The sequence below is a fragment of the Terrapene carolina genome, unplaced genomic scaffold (assembly GCF_002925995.2).
Source record: "Terrapene carolina triunguis isolate 2854851 unplaced genomic scaffold, T_m_triunguis-2.0 Scaffold629, whole genome shotgun sequence".
Classification (NCBI taxonomy): domain Eukaryota; kingdom Metazoa; phylum Chordata; order Testudines; family Emydidae; genus Terrapene; species Terrapene triunguis.
Window position 1 is genome coordinate 1287696 of NW_020664980.1, and position 21430 is coordinate 1309125.

Below are 21430 nucleotides of genomic sequence, written 5' to 3' on the forward strand. Positions count from 1 at the left end.
TTTTAGGTATGTCTCTTTTTGCAGCATTAGCCCTTTCCTTGCCAGCTTCTGTGAGCAGGGCCTGCCTCTGGCTCACAGCTTAACTTTGCTTTATGTTAGCAAAGTCTTGACCATTACTTTAGTTCAGGCCTCAGGCCTCATACTGGGCCTCTGATAAGGGTTTATGTTTCAGGGCCTCATCTTACTACACAGCCAGCTCCTGGGACCTCCAGGACCAGAGACAGAATATCGGTCTCTACAGCTGGAGCCAAGATCCAGGCTCTCAAGCCAGGAGCTGTAACAGAACCATATCTTCTAGAGATTGAGCACAGAGGGGGGACACATACAACACACTCACCAGCGGGTTACAGGGTAAGGTACTTGATCAAGGAATCTTGTTTTGGTCTGTACAAGATCAAACTTCACCAATTAAGGGACACTTCCAGCTGGAAGGAATGTTGAATGGCACATATCCTGACTATAAATGCAACCAGAATTTATACCAGGACCTTCTAATCTATATGCACCAGCTAGGCTGACAGGGATCCTCCCTTTCGATGAACAGTGATAAACTTGTCTCAGCTGGAAATTGGTTTCTACCAAGCTTACCAGATTTCATTTAATGATAATAAAGGCCCATACAGCAGTTCTAAAATGTGAGGGGATTGATTTGATTCAGCTTTGCAAATTGTTGTTTCCTTGCTGCGGTGCCTCGGGGCTGTAATGTGATGATTACAGCTATATTAAATTTCAGGCTAGCTATTATATCATCAAAAGACCAAGGTATCATGCAGAAAAACATCAAGCTAAATTTAGTGTGAATCATAGACATAGTTTGACTTCTATATTTGGTGGAGGGCAGCTCTAGTCAGGGCAATGTGGCTACGTGTGTGCGGGAGGGACAAATTCCACACCTGCCTGAGGCTTGCAGTTTGGGAGGGCAACGCCCTCTTGTCGTCCCCCCAAGCTATGCCCATGGTCAGGGCCAGCTCCAGCTTTTTTGCTGCCCCAAGCAGCGAAGCCAAAAAAAAAAAAAAAGATAAAGCCGCGATCAGCAGCACTTCGGCGGCAGCTCTACCGTGCTGCTTCATTCTTCAGTGGCAATTCGGCGGCGGGTCCTTCCCTCCGAGAGGGAGTGAGGGACCCGCCACCGAATTGCCGCCGAAGAGCCGGACGTGCCGCCCCTTTCCATTGGCTGCCCCAAGCACCTGCTTCCTTTGCTGGTGCCTGGAGCCGGCCCTGGCCATGGTGTGAATCCATTTTTCCCTAAAATGCACAGCAACCCCTTGTTACTTTCCTTTTCATGTTGTAGCAAATCTGTGAGGTGCGGATAATATCAAGATGAAATAAAAGAGGACAGGAGAGAAGGCAAAGCTTGGTGGCCACACAGAAGCCGATAAGCTGGCTTCTAGCTTGGAGTGATGCAGTAATCAGCTCAAATCTACATAATAATTTGGGTTACCTTTATCTAGTTGGGAGATGACTATAACAAAGCTCTGAAAATGCCACAAAACAGATACAAAGGCAACTGCCTCTGGGGTGGAGGAGGGGGTGGATTCTGCGAGAGCATTCCATATGAGCATCAGTGCAAAAGCTCACCTGAAGCATTGGAATGATGGGGTAGACTTTCACCAATCCAAACCTAGCTCCCTATATAACTCACTTTGCCAGGCCTCTACACTAAGAAGCACAGCAGGGTTTTCTAAGGCAGAGTATAGAGGTCCAGGGGTCTGAGTCTCATCGTTATTGACATTTGCCCTACAACACTGCAACATCCCCATGGCCATCCACCCATGAAGATTATATACGGTCATGCAAGGAACAGTCTCAGTGGGAGCCTACTGTCAGTTAGAATGTGGTTACACAATAAGAATATAAGAACACTGCTGCATACTATGGAGGAGCATTTACATGTTGGACTAGAAATGTGTTCCAAAGATTTCCCCCCTTCCCCCCCCCGGCATGAGCATTTTTGCAACCCAAGGTAGCAGCCATGCAATAGAAGACATCGGCCTCCATCTCTGGTTCTAGATGTGGCAGGCCATGATGAACAGGATGGGTTGATTGTAAATTGGCAGCAAAGGATTAACACAATATTAAATAACTGAGATGCAAAATAGGATCAACTGAATGTACAAGTATAAAAAAGTTAGAGTAACTTGGGTGGCCTACAATGTGTAAGCAGGATTTCAGCGCTGGGCACAGCAAGTTTACGTGCAAAAATGTACACCTATTCCATTTGTGTATGCAATTCAGGTAATTGTGTGCCTAACAGTTGTGGTGTATTGAAAAATTATATGTTATCGCTCTAAATTATATGGGATTTTCCTGGTCCTGCTTGCAAGCTAGGGGTCTCCATAGGGAAGCGTGTGATCTGTGTCTTTCAGGAGCCAGTCTGCAAAAAGCCATCCTAGAGTAAGGTGGGTTGAGTTGTGCCTCTCTGCCATAGTGAGCAGCCTGATTTCTCTCTCTCTATTTCTGATTCTCGTGTGTTACGGTTCTAGATTTTAAGAAATACAGTAGTGTTATGCTGCAACCTTCCAGAAAGCGTATTTTATGTTTTCATCTAACCTCTCTGTTTGTGTGGTGTGAACATAACAATCACAGCTGAAAATTTAGACTAAGCAGTTTTGCTGCTCTGCTTTTTTATTTATTTATTACTGAATGCCTCTTTGTTCTTACTGAAATGACAGCAGAAAAAATGGAGTTACCTGTTCACTCATATGCAATTCAGATTTCATTTATATCTGTCCATCAGCATTAAAGGAGAATCTTCTCAAATGCGAAAATCCTTTTTTTGTTAGCTAAGTGAGCAGCCAGTATTATTAGATATCTAACTACAGATAAATATCCAATTATATTCGGTCCTGTGCAAATTTCTCCTTATTGCATGATCATTTTCTTATGGAAGAAACCGGAAAAACGGTTTCAGCAAAAACAACGAGGAGTCTTTGTGGCACCTTAGAAACTAACAAATTTATTTGGGCATAAGCTTTTGTGGACTAAACCCCACTTTATCAGATGTATGGAGTGGAATATACTGTAGGGAGGTATAAATACACAACATATGAAAAGATAGGAGTTGCCTTACCAAGTGGAGGGTCAGTGCTAACGAGCCAATTCAATTAAGTTGGCAAAAACTTAAGCAAAAATGCACACACGCAAGAATCCCAACAATTTGCAAGTTCTTTTCACATCAATCTCTGCAAGCCCATAAAAATAAACACACTGCTCTGGACTCCTGGAATTATGTCTTGCTTCTAACCAGAGATAGTTAAGACAAAAATGAAATTTCAAAAAATGTTGAAAAATTGTTTGGGTGGTGTCTTTTACTTAAAAAAATAAACTAGCTAAAGTTTTGACTCTGAGCTACTTTGTCTCAATCACTTAACCTCTCTGTGTCATAACTTCCCAATAAGGGCTTCTGTAAAATAAAGATAATAAGGTGGAATTGTTACACAAGACCCAGCTATATCATCTAATCCATCTCCCTGCCCACTGTAAGATTGTTCCCTCCAGTAAAATCTTTCCTGATTTTAAGGGTTAGATCCTTAGTTAGTAGAAATGGGCGTAGCTTTGTTGGCTTCAAAGGAGCTATGCCAATTTACACCAGCTCAGGATCTGGCCCTAAATATCGCAGGAGAACTGTTATGTTTAAATACTTGAGTCTATTAATGGATCTCTCTGTGTGGATAGTAAAAAAAGTTCTAAATTGTGATGGTGCTCACAAAAGCATTAAATTAATATTTACAAAATACAAGCTCTGTGGATGAAAGGTGCTATGGAGATTTGAAGAATTATTATTACTACGATAAATACCCTCCTACTTTTGATGCTGGCCTGGCAGTCTCTTTGCCACTCCACCTCTAGCTCTTAAATGAGTCATCCTTTATTTTCATGTTTGTTTGTTTTTCAGTGACTTCTTCATTCCCTTCTGCACTGATTGTTGCTTAACTTTACCTAGTCAACCAAACCAAATTTAACAGTGTGGCTTCTTACTAAAATAAATGTTATCCTGTAGCAAAAATCTGTCCACTTCCATTCTGTTACATTATTTAGCAGTGGTGCTAGCTGATTAATTAAAACCAGCAATTGGAAGGAAAAATCATCAAACCACACAACCCACTCAGCTTTAGTTTGAGACAAAGAGAGTGTGTTAGACTATTCTTCCTTACACCAGGTAAACCTGGAATAACTCCACGTATGTGAATGGACGTAGTTGGGATCTATAGCAGTGTAAATAGGAGCCGAATCTGGCCCACTAGATTTTTCTTCTTCTACTAATTTTTTTTAAATGATGCCTCCCTCAATGAGTGCACTAGAGAGGGAGAGGACTCAGAAAGACCTGTTTCTGCTCCTCCACACCCAGTCGCACATGGGACAGGCTAATCTGGCTCCCACTGCTACGTAGCACAAACCAGAGCCAGATTGCCCATGGCCTGAGAGGTATCTTGTCCCTGCCTGAATGTTGCACTGGGAGAATATGGGCTACAGCTCTCTAACTGCAGGAACAGGGTGCATCCCAGCATGCTCTAAGGCAGTGGCTCTCAAACTTTTTTACTGGTGACCTCTTTCACATAGCAAGCCTCTGAGTGCGACCCCCCCCCCTTATAAATTAAAAACACCTTTTTATATATTTAGCACCATTATAAATGCTGGAGGCAAAGCGGGGTTTGGGGTGGAGGTTGACAGCTCGCTACCCCCCATGTAATAAACTTGTGACCCCCTGAGGGTCCCGACCCCCAGTTTGAGAACCCCTGCTCTAAGGAGTATCACTCCTCCCACTCACCAGCATGGCACAGTTGCAAGAGGACTACCTGAGTCTTTGATGGGATGTATAATGTCTTTATGTTCAGTAATTTAGTTTAATTAAAAAGGGTGACATATCTGCCTTTCCTGACTATTGGGTTTTTGTTTTGTTTTTCAAAGGGGAAAGGTTCCTCTCTCGACATAATCAAGAGGAAACAAGTTCACGTTTCACACTAGTCAGGTCTGCAAAATCACCCCACAGCCACCAGTTTTGCCAGTGCACCCTCCTTAACTAAACAGAGAACATGAATTTGTAGTGACCTTGCAGCTTTGACTAGCCTGCAACCAACAAACTTTTTTTCTCATTGGACTGAAGCAAGGATTTGAACCCAGGACTCCATAAATGAAAAGATTAGTGGGTTCTAATCTAATGGGCAAGCACTGTTCAGTCCCCGAGGGATTCATATTTAAACAATGAACGACAAGGGCAAACCCCTATTTAAAAATTCCCTTATGGCAACTATGCCAAAACAACTATATTATTTGAAAAGATTTAGCAATTTGAAACATTAAACACAACTCTGAAAGGTGTTAATATCACATGCTAATAGCCATACCTGATTTCCTTTCATTCAGTTTTGCCCCTTCATTAATTGATCTTGACTTATATTATACACCCTCACATTGTTTCAAACTACTCTGCTATGGAATTTATACAATGTAGATTATTGGGGGATTCAGTGCAGCTAAAAAGAATAAAAGCTAATATCTTTCCAAGATAACAGTGAGCAAAAAACCCAGCTATATTAACATGAAATACTACCAGGCAGAGGAGATATGTACCTTTCTATTCTAGCTGTCTGCAAGGTTTATTTAGTTTGATGCTCTCAATCCTACTATAACAAACCTTTATGCACAGCCCAACATCCAAGAGCAACCCCATAATCAATCATCATCATCATCATCACCACAAAAACACCTTGCATTTACATAGCATTATTTATGTCCAAATTTCTTTACTAATGTTATCTAAATAATCCTCAAAACAAGTCTGTGAGTAAATAAGAAATTATCTTCATCTGCCAGGTGCATAAACTGAAGCAGAAAGGTTAAGTGATGGGCTCAAGGGCCTCTGAGTCAGTATCAGAGCTGGGATTAAAACTCGGGTTATAAGGAGAAGGCCTTTGTCTGCAGCCGTATTGTAAGACATAAAGCCTAAAGCCTTCGTCTGCAGCCAGATTAAAAGAGCAGCTGAGCAACAGCCATTAGCTGAAAAGCAGGAAGTCACATCCACACATTCCATCTAAATTACATTAAAACAATGTAATATCAGGCTGTTAAGAAGGAGACCCCGTCCTAATGGCACCCACTATCACCAGATAAAGAAACAGATCTTAAAATGGGTAAAGAAAATTTAGTTTGATAGCATTCTGTCTGTCTGTCTGTCAAGAAAGCCATAGTTGTGGTTGTGAAATCCTTATTTCTTTCTTGTTTTGTCATTATGGTCCCCACTTCCCTATTGTTTATCTGTATGGTCTCTGTCTGGTTCTTTAATTGTTTCTGTCTGTTACATAATTAATTTTGCTGTGTGTAAATTAATTAAGGTGGTGGGGTAGGATTGGTTAGAGAATTTTGTTACACTATGTTAGGATTGGTTAGTAAAATTTTAGTATAATGATTGGTTAAAGTACAGCTAAAAAGGACTCAAATTTCACTATATAAACTGGGGTCCGAAAGGAAGTTCTTTGGGAACCAACTCCAGGACACAGCCCCAAGATCAGAGCTGCCAGACCTCAACACTCTGCCAATGACACCGTGCAGAAACTGGAGTCCCCCAGATGGACCTGATCCTGACTGGCCACCAAGAAAAGTTAATCTGTCTTATTGGGAGTGGTGAGCACTGTATGTGTAATGTGTGCATTCTATTTTGGGTGATTGTTAATAAATAGAGGATAAGGATATTACTGTGTAAGGGTGCGTCTATACTTACCTCCGGGTTCGGCGGTAAGCAATCGATCTTCTGGGACCGATTTATCGCGTCTTGTCTAGACACGATAAATCGATCCCGGAAGTGCTCGCCGTCGACACCGGTACTCCTGCTCCGCGAGAGGAGTAGGCGGAGTCGACGGGGGAGCCTGCCTGCCGCGTGTGGACCCGCGGTAAGTACCTTGTAGTTGGAACTAAGATACTTCGACTTCAACTACGTTATTCACGTAGCTGAAGTTGCGTATCTTAGTTCGAACTGGGGGGTTAGTGTGGACCAGCCCTAAGGCTCTTTCACTGGTAAAAGGTCCTGCAAACCCTCAAGGTTACGCCTGAGCCCTAGGAATGGGGTAAGGGTGGGTGCCTAAATTAAGAGGGTTACGCCTTGAGCCCTAGGAACTGGGTAAAGGTGGGTGCCCCTAGAGTGTGTGAGTTACAGAGAATTTTGTACGGGTAACAGGGGATCCCAGATTCCCACTAGGCCCCTACGGCTTTCTGTACTATACCAGTGTGTATGGCATACAGCCAAGATGTCCTTCACAAAGATAATAACAAAGCAGTGTGCACAACTTGGTCCTACAATAACAAGCTAGTCTGTGGCTACGTCTTCACTACAGGGGGGGGGTTGATTTAAGATACACAAATTCAGCTACGTGAATAGCGTAGCTGAATTCGACATATCGCAGCCGACTTACCCCGCTGTAGGGACGGCGGCAAAATCGACCTCTGCGGCTTCCCGTCGACGGCGCTTACTCCCACCTTCGCTGGTGGAGTAAGAGCGTCGATTCGGGGATCGATTGTCGCGTCCCAACGGGATGCGATAAATCGATCCCCGAGAAGTCAATTTCTACCCGCCAATTCAGGTGGGTAGTGTAGACCTAGCCTGTGACTGTGATGGAGCAAACCCTATTTTGGTGAGGAAGCAGCTATCCGTTTCACATTTCAGAGGAGTTTAGGGAACTGGGAGGGCAAAAGGAAAAATGTTTTTAAATGATGAAACATACCTTCACAATCTCTTGACGTTTATTTTCCGCTGTGCAGGCCACCATTGTACTGAGTCCAGTGTTTGAATGACTGATCTCATCTGATTATAATCCTGACAAGGACTGACCAGCCTCAGTTCCTGGTGACTTCAGTAATAGAGGAGAGCTCTCAGCACCAGGCAGGACTTCCCTCCTAATTTGTCATTTTCACTGTATCTGTCAAATTCAGTGCTTTTGATTGTCTTAGTTTCTTTCTTTCTTTGGCTTTAGCAATAAGTAAAAGGGAAAGGTGCGGAATGGAAGATTGCACATGAAATGTCAGTGCTGGGTTCTGATTCTTGTTGTTAACCACAATGAAAGATCTGCTATCCAGAATGATCTCTCTATATATACAGCAGAGACAAAATGTAGGTAGCTGTTTTGGCCTCAGATGGAAAGGGACACGATTCTCAGCAGAACTTTAATGGGTTGAGGTCTACAGGAAAATCTTTAAGCTGTGATCCTTGATTTTGTATGAAATTTAACCTAGCTGCATTCCCATCTCATCTGCTCACAGACTAGCAACATATTCACTTGCTGTATAAGAAGTGTCTACTTATTTCAAAGCTTAGACAGCATGCTTTATTAGTTCAGGGATATGCTCTTCTGTACGGGATCTTCCTTCCTGCAGTGCTTAATTTCTGAATCCAGGGCTATTATTAAGGAGGAGGGGAAAATGCTTTCATCTATGGACCCAAATGTCTCCAATTCTCATTAGAAAAGAAGCAAACATTTTCTAGAGGCTCATTCTCTCTCCCTCTCCCAAAATTTTTGATCATAGGCCACCGAAATAAATTGATTCTGTGCACATCCATCTGTTTGACGTGCAAATTGTGCAATCTCTTTTTTAAAAAATGATTTTAAGCTTTAAACTTGTCATTTCAACATAACACTTCTTTTTACTCCACTTGAAAGAGCCTTGAATTTGAAACAACCCATTTGAATTTACTCAAATTATAAATTCAATTGGCACAGTAGCACAGTAGGTTAGTGACATCTCAACTAATGAAACGCACTTTACAGTTCCGTAGCTAAGCAATTAATTGGTTTCTAATTCTTTGCTATATTTAATTAAATGACTGTATTTCTGAACAGTTCCCTTATTTGTTCAGACACATTTTAAAATGTGGTTATGAGCACATTCTGATTTTATTTTTGTCATGTCTTTTAACTTTCTAACATATCAATCTCTCCATATTAGTAATTATTATCTATTTACCTATTTTAAAAAAAATATGAACAGGTAGAAAAATGCCATTTATCTGTTAAAATACAAAAGATTAAACAAATCACCCATGTATCCTTCTGGGGAGTCCTGCACATGGTGAGTAAGAGAACCAGATGGATCCTATCATTAGTCATGTACATCAATAAAACTGATGGCTAATATTATGGGTCCTACATGCCTCTCTTTTCCCTCCCACTCCAAACACATAAAGCTGCAGGAAGGGGCTTTTAGCAAAGGTGTCTCAAACGGATTTTCTCTCCAAGTTTTCCTGCATAATTCCATCAGGGTGGCGGGAAGACAGTGGGACCTTTCCCCCATGGCAGAAACCCTAGGATCCACACAGAGGCCTTGTATCTCTGCAGCAGCTCTGGCCCCAGGTGTCTGGTAGCTCTGTGGGAGCTGCTGTACAGGTACTCCCCTCCCCTCCCACCTCTCCCTCCCCACCCCGGCCAAGGTGACTCCTGTTAACTCCATCGAGGGATCCACAGGAAAAGCAAATTTAGCTGGAACGTCTTGCTTGCACCTCCCCAGCCATGCCCTTGGTCTGTCCCTCACAAAGCTCCCACCTCTTCCCTTTGGATGGATTCTAGACTGCAGAGACCCCTCTGGTGGAGCTCAGCCTGCTGTCCCCAACTCTGCACCTGGAGAGTAGTCATCAAAATTATAGTCTTCCATTGCCTGCAGTGCCACTAGACCAGCCAGCCAGCCGGAAAGCTTGAGAGCTTAGATATCAGGGATCCTTCATTCCCTCCTTTTCCAAAGAAAACAAAGAAAGGTGGGTGGGAGCTAGCTATTTCTCACTGTGGGGGAAAGATCTCAGGACTGCAGGTCCTGGAAAGCAGCAGAACAAATAACATGTCCTTCTCTCCACTTACATTTTGTAAAGCTTCAACTTTTGACCTAAAACTGGTACCATACATCTTGTCTTGACAAAAAGCAATTTCACTCTGTATCAGTCACCTTAGGAACATTCTACCTGCTCATTAAAATTACGCCCCTACCCAACAACCAGCATGGAACATGTGAGGTGCTCTGTTCTGCTCCTGTGTGTCCGATGCTCACAAGCTGCCCATCTGTCATTGGCACCCCTAAGCAGGTGCTGTCTGAACACTGTCTGTTCACAGGACAAGGAACTGTGGATGTGTATGAATCAAGAATTCTAATGAGAAAGCACCTGCTTTCCATTTAGGATTGGACTCAAGTTTCATTTTTCTCTTCCCCCTCTAAGTGTGATAAACCAAGCTACCTCATTCTAATATACCCAGAGATGTGTTCAGTTCTTTGATCATCTACTGTACTAGGACCATCTTCTTGTCTTGACCAGGCTTTTAAACATCAGTCAGATCAATAGAAGAGGTACCAAAGACAGATTATGGAATGACAGAATGGCTTGGTTTAGTGATCTGAGCACAGATCTGGGATCCTCCTTTATTATACCAGCACTAAAGCTTTAATGTTCTCTGAATCTGTGTCTCTTCCCTCTTTGCCTCAGTTACCTTATCTGTCTCACAGGGATATTGTGATGCTTAATTTATGTTTGGAAAGTGCTTTGAAGATAAAGAGTATAGACAGATGCTAATGGAGCATTTGGGTTTGGAGCATAACCCTCCCCTCCTTCACAATTTCCTTATACCTCAGCTTCACTCCACACCTGCCCTTCTTACCTTCTTCTCCCCTGTCTGGTCCCCCTCAACTTTCCCTTTTCAAATAAAATCATGGAACTAACTTAGCTGCCATCCCAGTGTTCACTCTGCCTGTATCTTACACCTTTTCCTCTACACTGGGTCTGACTTGTCTATTTAGATTGTAAGCTCTTGGGCCAAGGACTGTCTACTACTGTGTGTTTGTACGGTGCCTTGCATAATGGCCCCATTCTTGGTTGGACCTTAGGCACTAACCTAATAAACCTCATTATTAATAATAATAATAATTTAATAATAACCTGCTTAACAAACAATAAAGGGCTTTGTTTAAGTTAGCGTAGCAGTAATTCTGTATTAGCAAAGCTCTCCACTATAGTTTTTCAGCATTGTGCAACTATCTTTGAGACTCAGTTTACGAGCATAGAAATACATCAGTCTCAAGGCTACACTTAGGGTAACCAGATGTCCTGATTTTATAGGGACAGTCCCGATTTTTGGGTGTTTTTCTTCTATAGGCTCCTATTACCCCCCCATCCCCATCCCGATTTTTCACATTTGCTGTCTGGTCACCCTAGCTACACTTGAAACATTTGAAGTCAATTCTCAGAATTACTTCCTTACAGACATCTCATGATGATGTCTTAGGATTCTTGTGTTCACATTTTCTGGATTAAACCACAAAGTGGTTTTAAAATGTTCATAATAGACTAATAACAATCCATAATGTTCATATTGACAAGTTAAAACCAGACCCATTCACTCATCATTCATTTTTGTTTCTTCAATTTTCCCTTCTAGAAAAGCAACTCTCAAGCAGACTCTATCAGAAGAGGTTTATACACTTAGATCTGATTATCTTCATAGATTCCAAAGCCAGAAGGGACCATTGTGATCATCTAGTCTGACCTCCTGTCAGCATATATTTTAGAAAAACATCCAATCTTCATTTAAAAACTGCTAGTGGTGGAGAATCCACCATGACCCTTAGTAAATTGTTCTGATGCTTAATTACCCTCACTGTTAAAAAATTATGTCTTATTTCCAGTCTGAATTTGTCTAGCTTCATCTTCCAGCCATTGGATCATGTTACACTTTTCTTTGCTAGACTGAAAAGCCCATTATCAAATATTTGTTCCCATTTGTTCTTGAAGGGGAAACTAACAGATCCAACACCTAGAGGTATTAAGAACATTAAGATCATCACCATGGGCTTGGTTTCTTCCAACTAAGAAAAGCCTGACTGTGAAAAGAAAAATGAAGGCTATCAAAAACTATTATGCCAAGCAGGAAATGGATATAGATATGACTGACAGCTAATTAACTTTTTGTTGAAAAGTGTTACTATAAATATCTCATAACAAAGGAGCATTTCACAAGATCAAAATATTATGCCTAGCTATTATTTTGGCAGGAAGACAAATAGCAGACATGCCAACTCTCGCAAATTTATCATGAGAGATGCGATTCCTAAGTAAAATTAAGCCTCAGTCATGATCTCACAATAGAACTCTCAAATCTCAGGATTGTTTTTTTCAGCCCCAAGTCGCGGGGCTCCCGCTGTCAGCCCCTGGCGGCCGGGCTCCCGGTGTCAGCCCCTGGCGGTAGGGCTCCCTCTGTGCCCTGGTGGCCGGCTCGGGCTGGGTGGCTGGCTCGGGCTGTCAGGTAAGATTCTCTGATCCTTCCCAGCTCACCTCACTGCCGTGGCTCAGCTCTCCATTCCCCACCTCTTCCCACTGCCCTGGGGCGCACATTGTTTTGGGGAGCCACTTCAATACACCTCCTGTGCCATGGCTGTACATTGCCTCCCCTGGCAGTTGCTTGGAGCAGTGCTGCTCAGGTTGCTCAGCTTCCACCAGCACCTTCTTCTCATTTCCACAGGGTTTTCCTCTCTCATCTGGGCACTGCTGCTGCCTCTGACCAGGAGCAAGGCAGAGTCAAGATTCCATCATCTTCCTCTGCATCCTCCAATCCTGAGTGAGGACTTCCTGCCGGAGAGCAGCAGGATATGAGGCAATAGTAGGGCCACAAAAAATATGGAGCATTCATTGACTATTAGGGGCGGAGGGAGTAAAGTTTTGCGTAGTTCCATGTGTGATGTTCCTCATCAGTGAGTGAGTCCTTAATGTTCCTCATGTGGTTTGTCCCCACCACAAACAGTGGCAGGGGACCATTTAGGGGAGACTAGTCCTGCATGGAGCTGCACACACTCTCAGCTATGGGAACAGGTGACTGCCATGGTCTGGGAGGGCAAGAGATAGGGAGTAGGACATGCAGGCTGTGTTCCATAATTGCATAAAAGTAAGAGCTCTTTGCATTATTGTAAAAACAACAAGGAGCCCAGTGTCACTTTAAAGATTAACAGATTTATTTGGGCATGCCCAAATAATTTGGGGAAGTCACCAGACTCCTCGTTGTTTTTGTGGATACAGACTAACATGGCTACCCCTCTGATACTTGAATTATTGTGAGAGCTCCTGCAGCAGGAGCCAAAATCCTCTTCCCTTCAATAAATATGCAAGAGTAGGCAGTACTGTGCTAGTCACACATATACTGGGAGAAGGCAGGGAGAGATGAAAAATCAGAAGGTGGACTAAAAATCATGATTTAAGAATCTCATGATTTTTAAAGACATCTCATTATTTTTGGAAGGTCTGACTCATGATTTCTGAACTGTCGGGGTTGGCAATACTGAAATAGTGGGAAGGAGGGGAGCAAGTATATGGACCATGATGCCTTCTTTATTCTCTGAAGCTTTTTCTGAAATGTGCTACTTCATACAGTATATTGGCACATTCTTTAGAATTTGGCCTTTGCAGGCATTCGCTGCAAAGGAACCAATAATATTGCAGAATTGTTTCATGTTATATCAGAGCACATGTAATGCTTTAAGGCCATACATAATGAGGCTGATAAAACTAATGTTGCTTTCAGGAGCATTCATAAGGAAGTTTAATATTTGCATTGCATAAGGGAGGGACTAGTAATTGTTTATGCCCATTTCCCAAAGCTACCGCCACGAGGATGGGTCTCTGTATCCACACACACTTCATTGCAGGAGTGAGGCCTTAGTCCTTATGGTCAAGATTTTCAAAAGTAACTAATGAATTTGGGTACCTCCGGGTTTTGGTGCCCAACTTGAGACTTAGCACCCAGCCTCTGAAAATAAGGTCCTTGAAGGTGTCTCGAGTTGGCCACCCAAAAATGTAAGGCGCCCAAATTCACTTTTGAAAATCTTAGCCTAGGGTCCCTGCTAGGATTCCATAATTAATGGGCTGGGAAGAAGAAGGGAGGTATAGATGTTTAGAACTGAATAGGTATGATAGAAGTATGTGCTGCAACTCTGAAAAGAGAAGAGCTTTATAATGCTGAATAATGCTGAAATACGTAGGCCCAGATTTCTAAAGGGGCTCAGCTTTAGTTTTTGGTATTATACCTGCATTGTCACCCCAACCATTATTTGTAAATGCCATTTGGTGGGTGAGAATTGCAGTTTTAGTACTTGGGTATCTGCGTGATCTATAACCACAGTCTGGTCATTAAGGCATCAAAATGCTGTAAAATTAAACTGCACTTATTAGTGAGTGCAAAAAATGTGGCAGTATGTTGGTGACTACTAAAAATCAAGTGCATTGTGAGCCAAAGGGCTTTCTGACATTTCTAGTAGAAACAGAATAAAGCTAGCATGTTGGCCCAGCATTCTAGTGGCAGCCCGTATTGAATGAGATATGTTTGCAGAAAGCTAAAGTTTGTAAGCATGAGTATTTGCTCCAAAAATCTGCTTCTAAATTTTATTCTCATCCAATCAGAGGACAGAAATATACCATGTGAATTAAATATATCCAGTCAAAAAAGCTTGAATTTTGAATCTTTAATGCTCATACTATAAAGACAATTTTTTTTTGCTGAAATTCCGTCTAATAATTTCAAATAACAAAAACAGTTGGGAAAAAGTCCCATTTTTTTCCTCATGAACAATTCCAGATAATAAATCAAGACAAAAATCATGGAATAAATTACCCATTATTAATTATACACCCAACTGGTCTTGGTTTGCCCTGGGAAAATTCAGATTCTATTCTGTATGCTCCATTATGCAGAGTCTTCCAGCTGGACTTGGCCAAGGGAAAAGGGTGTATAATATTCCATGGTACTTGAACTTGCTTGAGTCAAATAGGGAGAGAAACTCCATTCTATTCAAGTAACATTTTAGAGGAGCTGATAAAGCATTACTTCCTTGGGGTGATTTTGAGATGCTCAGTATGATTCTGATTGAAACCTATTTTAATTGCAATAACAGAATTCCCCCCAACCTTTGTTTTTTTGGTAGAGGGGTACTGAATTGTACATAATGGCCCTAGACATATAATCAGAAGCATACAGTTCACAAAACAAACCACAAACAGTTCAACATCATTCATTTTGTCTGCAACACAGCTATTAAAAAGGGATTTAGATGGACAGAGTTTTGTGATGAGAGTGTATGTAGAAACGGATATCTCTCTGTCTCCTTTAAAATTATCTTTGGTTATTCTGCACTTATTTCCTTGAACAGCAAAAATGTTTGACCTTTCTTCTGTTTCATCCATGGAAATTATAGGGCATTTCCTACTTTAGATTCCAGCAAGAAATTTGTTATTTACAAGCGCTGTGTAAAACAGGCTCTGGTGGGTTGGGTTTTTTAAAACATTTACTTAAGTGTTACAGTTAGAAAATAAATGCCCAGGCAAGAATCACTGACCTCCCAAAACAAAACATATTGTTAAAAATACTGCAGTGTCCTTGCTAGCAAAGCAAGTGACCCAGGGCGAATTTGTTCCAAAGCCTGTATATTTGGAGATCCCTGCTTATCAGGGCAGAAAGATAACCAGTGGTGGCTTTGAGCTACTGCTGACTGATTTAATCACGATGATCTATACTATAACTGGAGTGGAATACTACAAAACAGAGTGCAAATACAGAATAAAAATTAGCATCTTCAGTTCCTTTGTGCTAGTTGATTTCTTAGCCAGAGTATAGGAACCAAACTCTTCTTAAATAGAGTTATTAGCACACAACATAGTTGCAATGTTCAGTCGCTAAAGACTCAGTCATGCTATCACGGAGTTCATTGTGTCCTTAAATATAATTGCACATTGTGGAAAGACATTGATATCAATGGGGAAAGATTGGGGAAGAGAGACTACTTTTATTGGAGTAGTTACATTTGCAGTTTCTGCATGGGGCAAACATGATCTCGCTTGTTCTATGACTATTATACCACTTAGGATCACACTTTTTTATAAATCAAATTCTTCTGGCTCATTCAGTGACGTCATTATTCTGCAGTAGCCATTAGACTTCAGTAGATCTTTCCATACAGTAGTTGGAGAAGGTAATACTTCTGATTCTAATTTTGACTCAGATATAAGCTGTCATGAAATAAGAATTGAGAATTAAATGGAGAATTTATTAAAATAATATAGTGGTAATGGATAGGGATTTCACTTCCGATTATATGTTTATATGTGGAAGTCTTACATTGTTATATATAATGTGTGCACTCTTCACTTCCTACTATTATAATGGTTGTGTGTGTGTGTTTGTATATATGTGTGTGTGTGAGTGCACATTTGTATGTTGTTTACATTGTTTCATGTACTTAGTTTTCAGTTTAAATGCTTGTTTTTCTCTGCATGGCGCACAGACTGACATATCAAACATGGTGTTTATTTCTAGCCTGTTGTGAATTGTGCCAAATGATTGTCCTGCATACCTCTTCTTTCTGGAAAACAATGTCTTAGAACAATTCCCTTGACTAGCTGCACATCCCCAGTAACCCTTTCTGATAACTAGCGCTGGTTGGGAATTTTTTGAGAGAATGTTTTTTCCATCAAAAAATGCCAATTTGTTGAAAATGAAACTACTCATGAAACAGAGTCAAGTTCCAACAAATCTCCATATTCAATTTTTTTTTTTAAAAAACATTCAAAATTGTAAAAACATTTAGTTTCAACTTTTTTGAAATGAAACATTTCATGCTTGAAATTTAAAATGACTTTTTATTCAAGTGCAAGCTAATTAGACTGAAATAAAGGGTTAACAGATGGGAGAAAGGTCCATCTAAACAAAATGTTTCAAAATTATCTAAATTAAACATTTTGATTGACCCAAACAAATGGGGTTTTTTTTTCATTTTTTTTATTCACTAGATTTTGACTTTTTGTCCCAATTCAGGGTGGTAAAATTTTTTGAACGTTTGAAATATTTGTGGGACAGGAAAACCATTTCCCACCCAGATCTAGTGATAATCCTTATATCTGCAATTCCTACTTGGGTCAACCGCGACTTCAAATCTTGTCAACTCCAAGGTCAAACACATCAAAGAATATATTGCCTGCCAGAGAACCTGTATCAAGCCCCATGGACGAAGAATATACTGTCACCATTCTTCTAGAGGGACAACACCCTTGAATCTCTGAAAAGACCACAACACTTAATGTTGGCTATACATAGGAAAGAAGTTTATGCTCTTAGGGAGAGAAGACTGTCGTATGTTGGATTATATCCTGTATATATAGGCTAGTATTTGGGTAGGGAGAGGACTACAATTTATCTTCATAAGCAAGATGAGCTCACAGATCATATCTAGCTTGCTTACTTTTTACCCATGTCTTCAGTAGGGGTTGACTGAGGCATAAGAAGATTAAACTATTTGGTTCAGGCCACAAAACAAGCCAGTGGTTCATCTAGGAACAGAATCCAGGTGCTCCCTGATACCAGTTATCTGTTCTGACCACTAGCTCTTATAGCTTCCTTCATAGTAAAGATATAAGATTAAAATAAGGGATGGATGGCCATTATGCATAGAGAACACATTAAAGAAAGTTACCTGTTTTCAGATTAGATATATTCTTTCTTTCCATTTATTATTATCTGTATTTTGGGAGCGCTTAGAGACCCAGCAAAGGGTCAGGGTACACTGTACAAACCATAAAGCTATGCCTGCACTTAAACTGCTAATTCATCACTGCTGCAGAACTGAAGAAACTTTACAATCTCTATGCCTCAGAAAGTTTACAATCTCTGTGTATCGCTGATTTCCATATTTAAAAAAAAGGGTATTCCTCACAGGGAAATTGTACAAATTAATCATTGTAAGATGCTTTGAAACTTAGCATAAAAGGCATTATTTAAGTGAAAATTGTTATTATCAATTACCAATATTTTCTACCTGTCATATTTACATTTATAGTGAATGGAACAGTGATAGTTTTTGCATGAAGAATTGTATATAAAAAGCAGATCCATGTTTTTTTTGTACGTCTGGGTAAAATCCTTAATTAGGCAGAACAGCACTCACAAAAAATGATAGCACTTGAGTAACCTATATACTTTGAAACAAGGTAAGTTATTCTCTGTCTCCTCTGATTTTAATTCACTCCGTTGCAATTTCTGCATATAATATTTCATCCTGTTTTGCACATTCTGAAAATTTGTATTGTCTTGGTATCAGTATTCATTGTACGAGGAGGTTCTTTCATTCTAAAGTCCTTTGGAAAAAAGAGATGGACTCTAAGAGAAAGAAAGTGATTGTCTTGAATTAAGCATAAATCATATCACAGAAGATTCTGGATTTTCTCACACATCACTGATCAGATAAACATGTTACATATTGATTATATAAGCCCTGCTAAAAAAATGTGTTGTATAATGGCAGTGCATAACAAAAGTGACATACTTGATACATGCTACAGAGTCACCGGCTTCCCCTAGAGGCAAAAACTGTGGAAGGATGTTCTTGGCAGTGGTCAGGAAGAAGTGAATGCCTGAACCACTATATTGGACAAGGAGGCAGTGCTGTGATCATGGGGAAAACAGAGGAAGAATGGGAGCCCTAAGGGAAAGAGAGATGAGGTTGCCAATGTAAGCCCTAAAGTGAGGAGGCTTAAAGGGAAAATAAGCTCTCTGCTCTCCCTGTAGCAGGAAGAAGTACTGGCAAGCCTAATTTACATAAACTATCATTTTGCCCTAGCATAGTTCTGTACAGCATTTTGTGTTATATTGTTTGTGTGCTAGTTTTGGAAATGATATTAAATGGTGTATTTAAATAAGGGAGGAAAAATTAAGAAAGGTAGAGCCTGGAAGAAGTGGGTCACCCTAACCTGACAAGTTGTGGATTCTGATTTGGTAGCAAGCCCAAATTCAATAAGAAGGATGAGAGGAGATACTGTTAGATCAAGCAGGCCTTTGTACAGGGGTGTTGTTTTACTCTGGGTTTCCATCCCAGGGATCCTGGATCATGTGTAGAGCTGACTTTGTGAGGCTGAGCCTGGCAGAAGATGAGCTGCTCGATCTGACTTTGCAGAACAGGACTAGGCAGTAGTAAAGCTGAGGGAGCAGACGTTTCTGAACTTGGACCAGCCGGCAGTAGATTGGCAGGTGGTAGAGGACTTTATACAGAGTTGAAAGTAAGCCGGTATGCCAGGCTTCCCCTGGCAGCAATTTAAAGGGCCTGGGGCTCCCAGCAGCGGCTGGAGCCCCAGGCCCTTTAAATTGCCACCAGAGCCCTGCTGCTGGAGCCCTGGGGTAGCAGCGGCGGGGCTCTGGCAGTGATTTAAACGGCCAGGGGCTCTCAGCTGCCGCTACTGCAGCGGAGCCCCGGGCCCTTTAAAGCTCCGCCAGAGGCTGGGGCCCTGGAGTAGCGGCGGTAGCTGGAAGCCCCCTCCAATGGTGATTTAAAGTGCCCGGGGCTCCACTGCAGTAGTGGCAGCTGGAGCCCTGAGCCCTTTAAATCACCCCTCGGGCTCCCAGCTACCTCTGCAGCTGGTAGCTCTCGGGGTGACTTAAAGGGCCCGGGGCTCCCAGCTGCTGCTACCACAGCCCCACCCCAGGCCCTTTAAATCCTGATTTAAAGCGTCCGGGGATTTAAAGGCCCCACCTCTTCTGGTAGAGGCCCTGCCCCCTCCTAAGGACTCCAGAGTACCTTAAGTCCTTTAAGTTACTTTCACCCCTGACTTTATAGGATAATGGTAGACAGGCTGAGGAGAGCCTGGGATTTGTCAGGTGGGTATTGTTTTGTGAATAACAGCTCTGTGCCCCAACAAACCAAGCAATCAATAACTGGGACTGTGGTGCCAGCCATTTGCCAATATTCTGCTTGGGATTGCTGATTTTATTGTTATGTAAATAGATGTTTATCTTGTTTTTCCACATGAAAGCATTTCTGGTTCCATGTTCCCCAGCACTCCTGAGTGCTTGTCAGTGGGGAACTGACCCGGGGTGTTAAATGTTAAGTACTGGAAGTGGATAAGGCTTTCAGTGGGGTGTCAAGCCTATCATTTTGTTGAAAATGCATTTCCCAGTCATCATCTGACCCTGGCCCTTACTATCATTAACGACACATGACAGAAGGGCCACTCCCATAGACAGAATCGTTGGAAAAAGGGTTGTTGGAAAAAGGAATACAACGTTATGCAATGAGGTATTTCAGAAGCATATTGCATTCACACAGACAGTAGCTCACATAGTAAGTAGAGGGGCGTCAAAGCAGTCCAGGATGGCATTCTGGGCCTTTTTTCCCCCCAGAATGAAGCATGGCTTTCGTTCAAACCTCCTTCGGCTTATCTGCTATTACCCCACCTGCCGTGCAAATCAAGTGTTTCAGTCCCTTGTGTTGTAGTTCTGCTTTCAGTTTTGTGGGTGTGTGTAAGAGAGAAATTGGCTAGGGTACAGAACTAGGAGCCAGGGAGTACGGGTTCTGGTCCCGGTGCTGCTCTTTTCCTGGTGTGTGACCTTGGACAAGTCAGTTAACCTTTCCATGCCTCATTTTCACGGCCGGCTCTAGGCACCAGCTAAACAAGCAGGTGCTTGGGGCAGCACATTTCTAGGGGTGGCATTCTGGCGCCGGCCATCATAGGCACCGACTCCGTGGCATGGACAAAAAGTGCCCCCGCCGCCCCAGCTCGCCTCCGCCTGCTCCCCTGAGCGCGCCGCCCAGGACTGGCTCTAGGCACCAGCAAAACAAGCACCTGCTTGGGGCGGCACATTCCCAGGGGCGGCACAGCAGATGGTAGCAGTTGTGGAGGCAGCTGGGCCCACATGGCCTCAGCCGTGCAGTGCAGAGCACAGGGCATCTGCAGCATGGGGGTGCCGCTCACCACCTCAGCCAGGTTGTCGTGGCGCACGTCGCCCATGCCGGCCATGTCATGAGCAGGCGCAGTCCCCAGTAGCTCACCCCCTTCACCCGCAGGATGTCCGGGGACTTGGCCGCCAGCACTGACTTGTGGGCTCGGATCCGCCGGCCAGAAACTTCGATCACCAGGTCCGGCTCCTCCGAGACCAGCTGCTGCGGGCTCCAGGGCTGCACTCCAGCCTGTGGACAGTAAATACCATGCGGCGGCCGGGCGATGTCGCCTCCTCCTGCCTCGGACTCGGACACGCGTGTTGTTAATCTCCCACTGGCTCTTCCCCACCCGGCTGCAGGAGGAGGCTGCTCCGGGATCCTGCTGCGGGGCTTTGTCCCCCGCCCCGGGCGAACTGGAGCACAAGGAGGATCTGAAACCCCTAGGAGCTTGCAAAGGGAGCGCGGCACTTTCCCCACCCCCGCTCTCCTCTTCCCCAGCTGATGTGCTCCCTTCCATGGAGCCGGGCTGCTGCTGGCTGCCCTTGCTTCTATCCGCTTCCCCCAGAGCTTTCCCCGGTGGCCCTTTAGGACAGGCTCTAGCAGAGGCTGGACCTGGCTAATGTGTACACACACATACACACACACTCTCTCTCTCTCTCTCTCTCTCAGCTCAGCAGCACAGTCAGCCACCCCTTCGCCTTCCTCTTCTCCCCCCCCCCCCCCC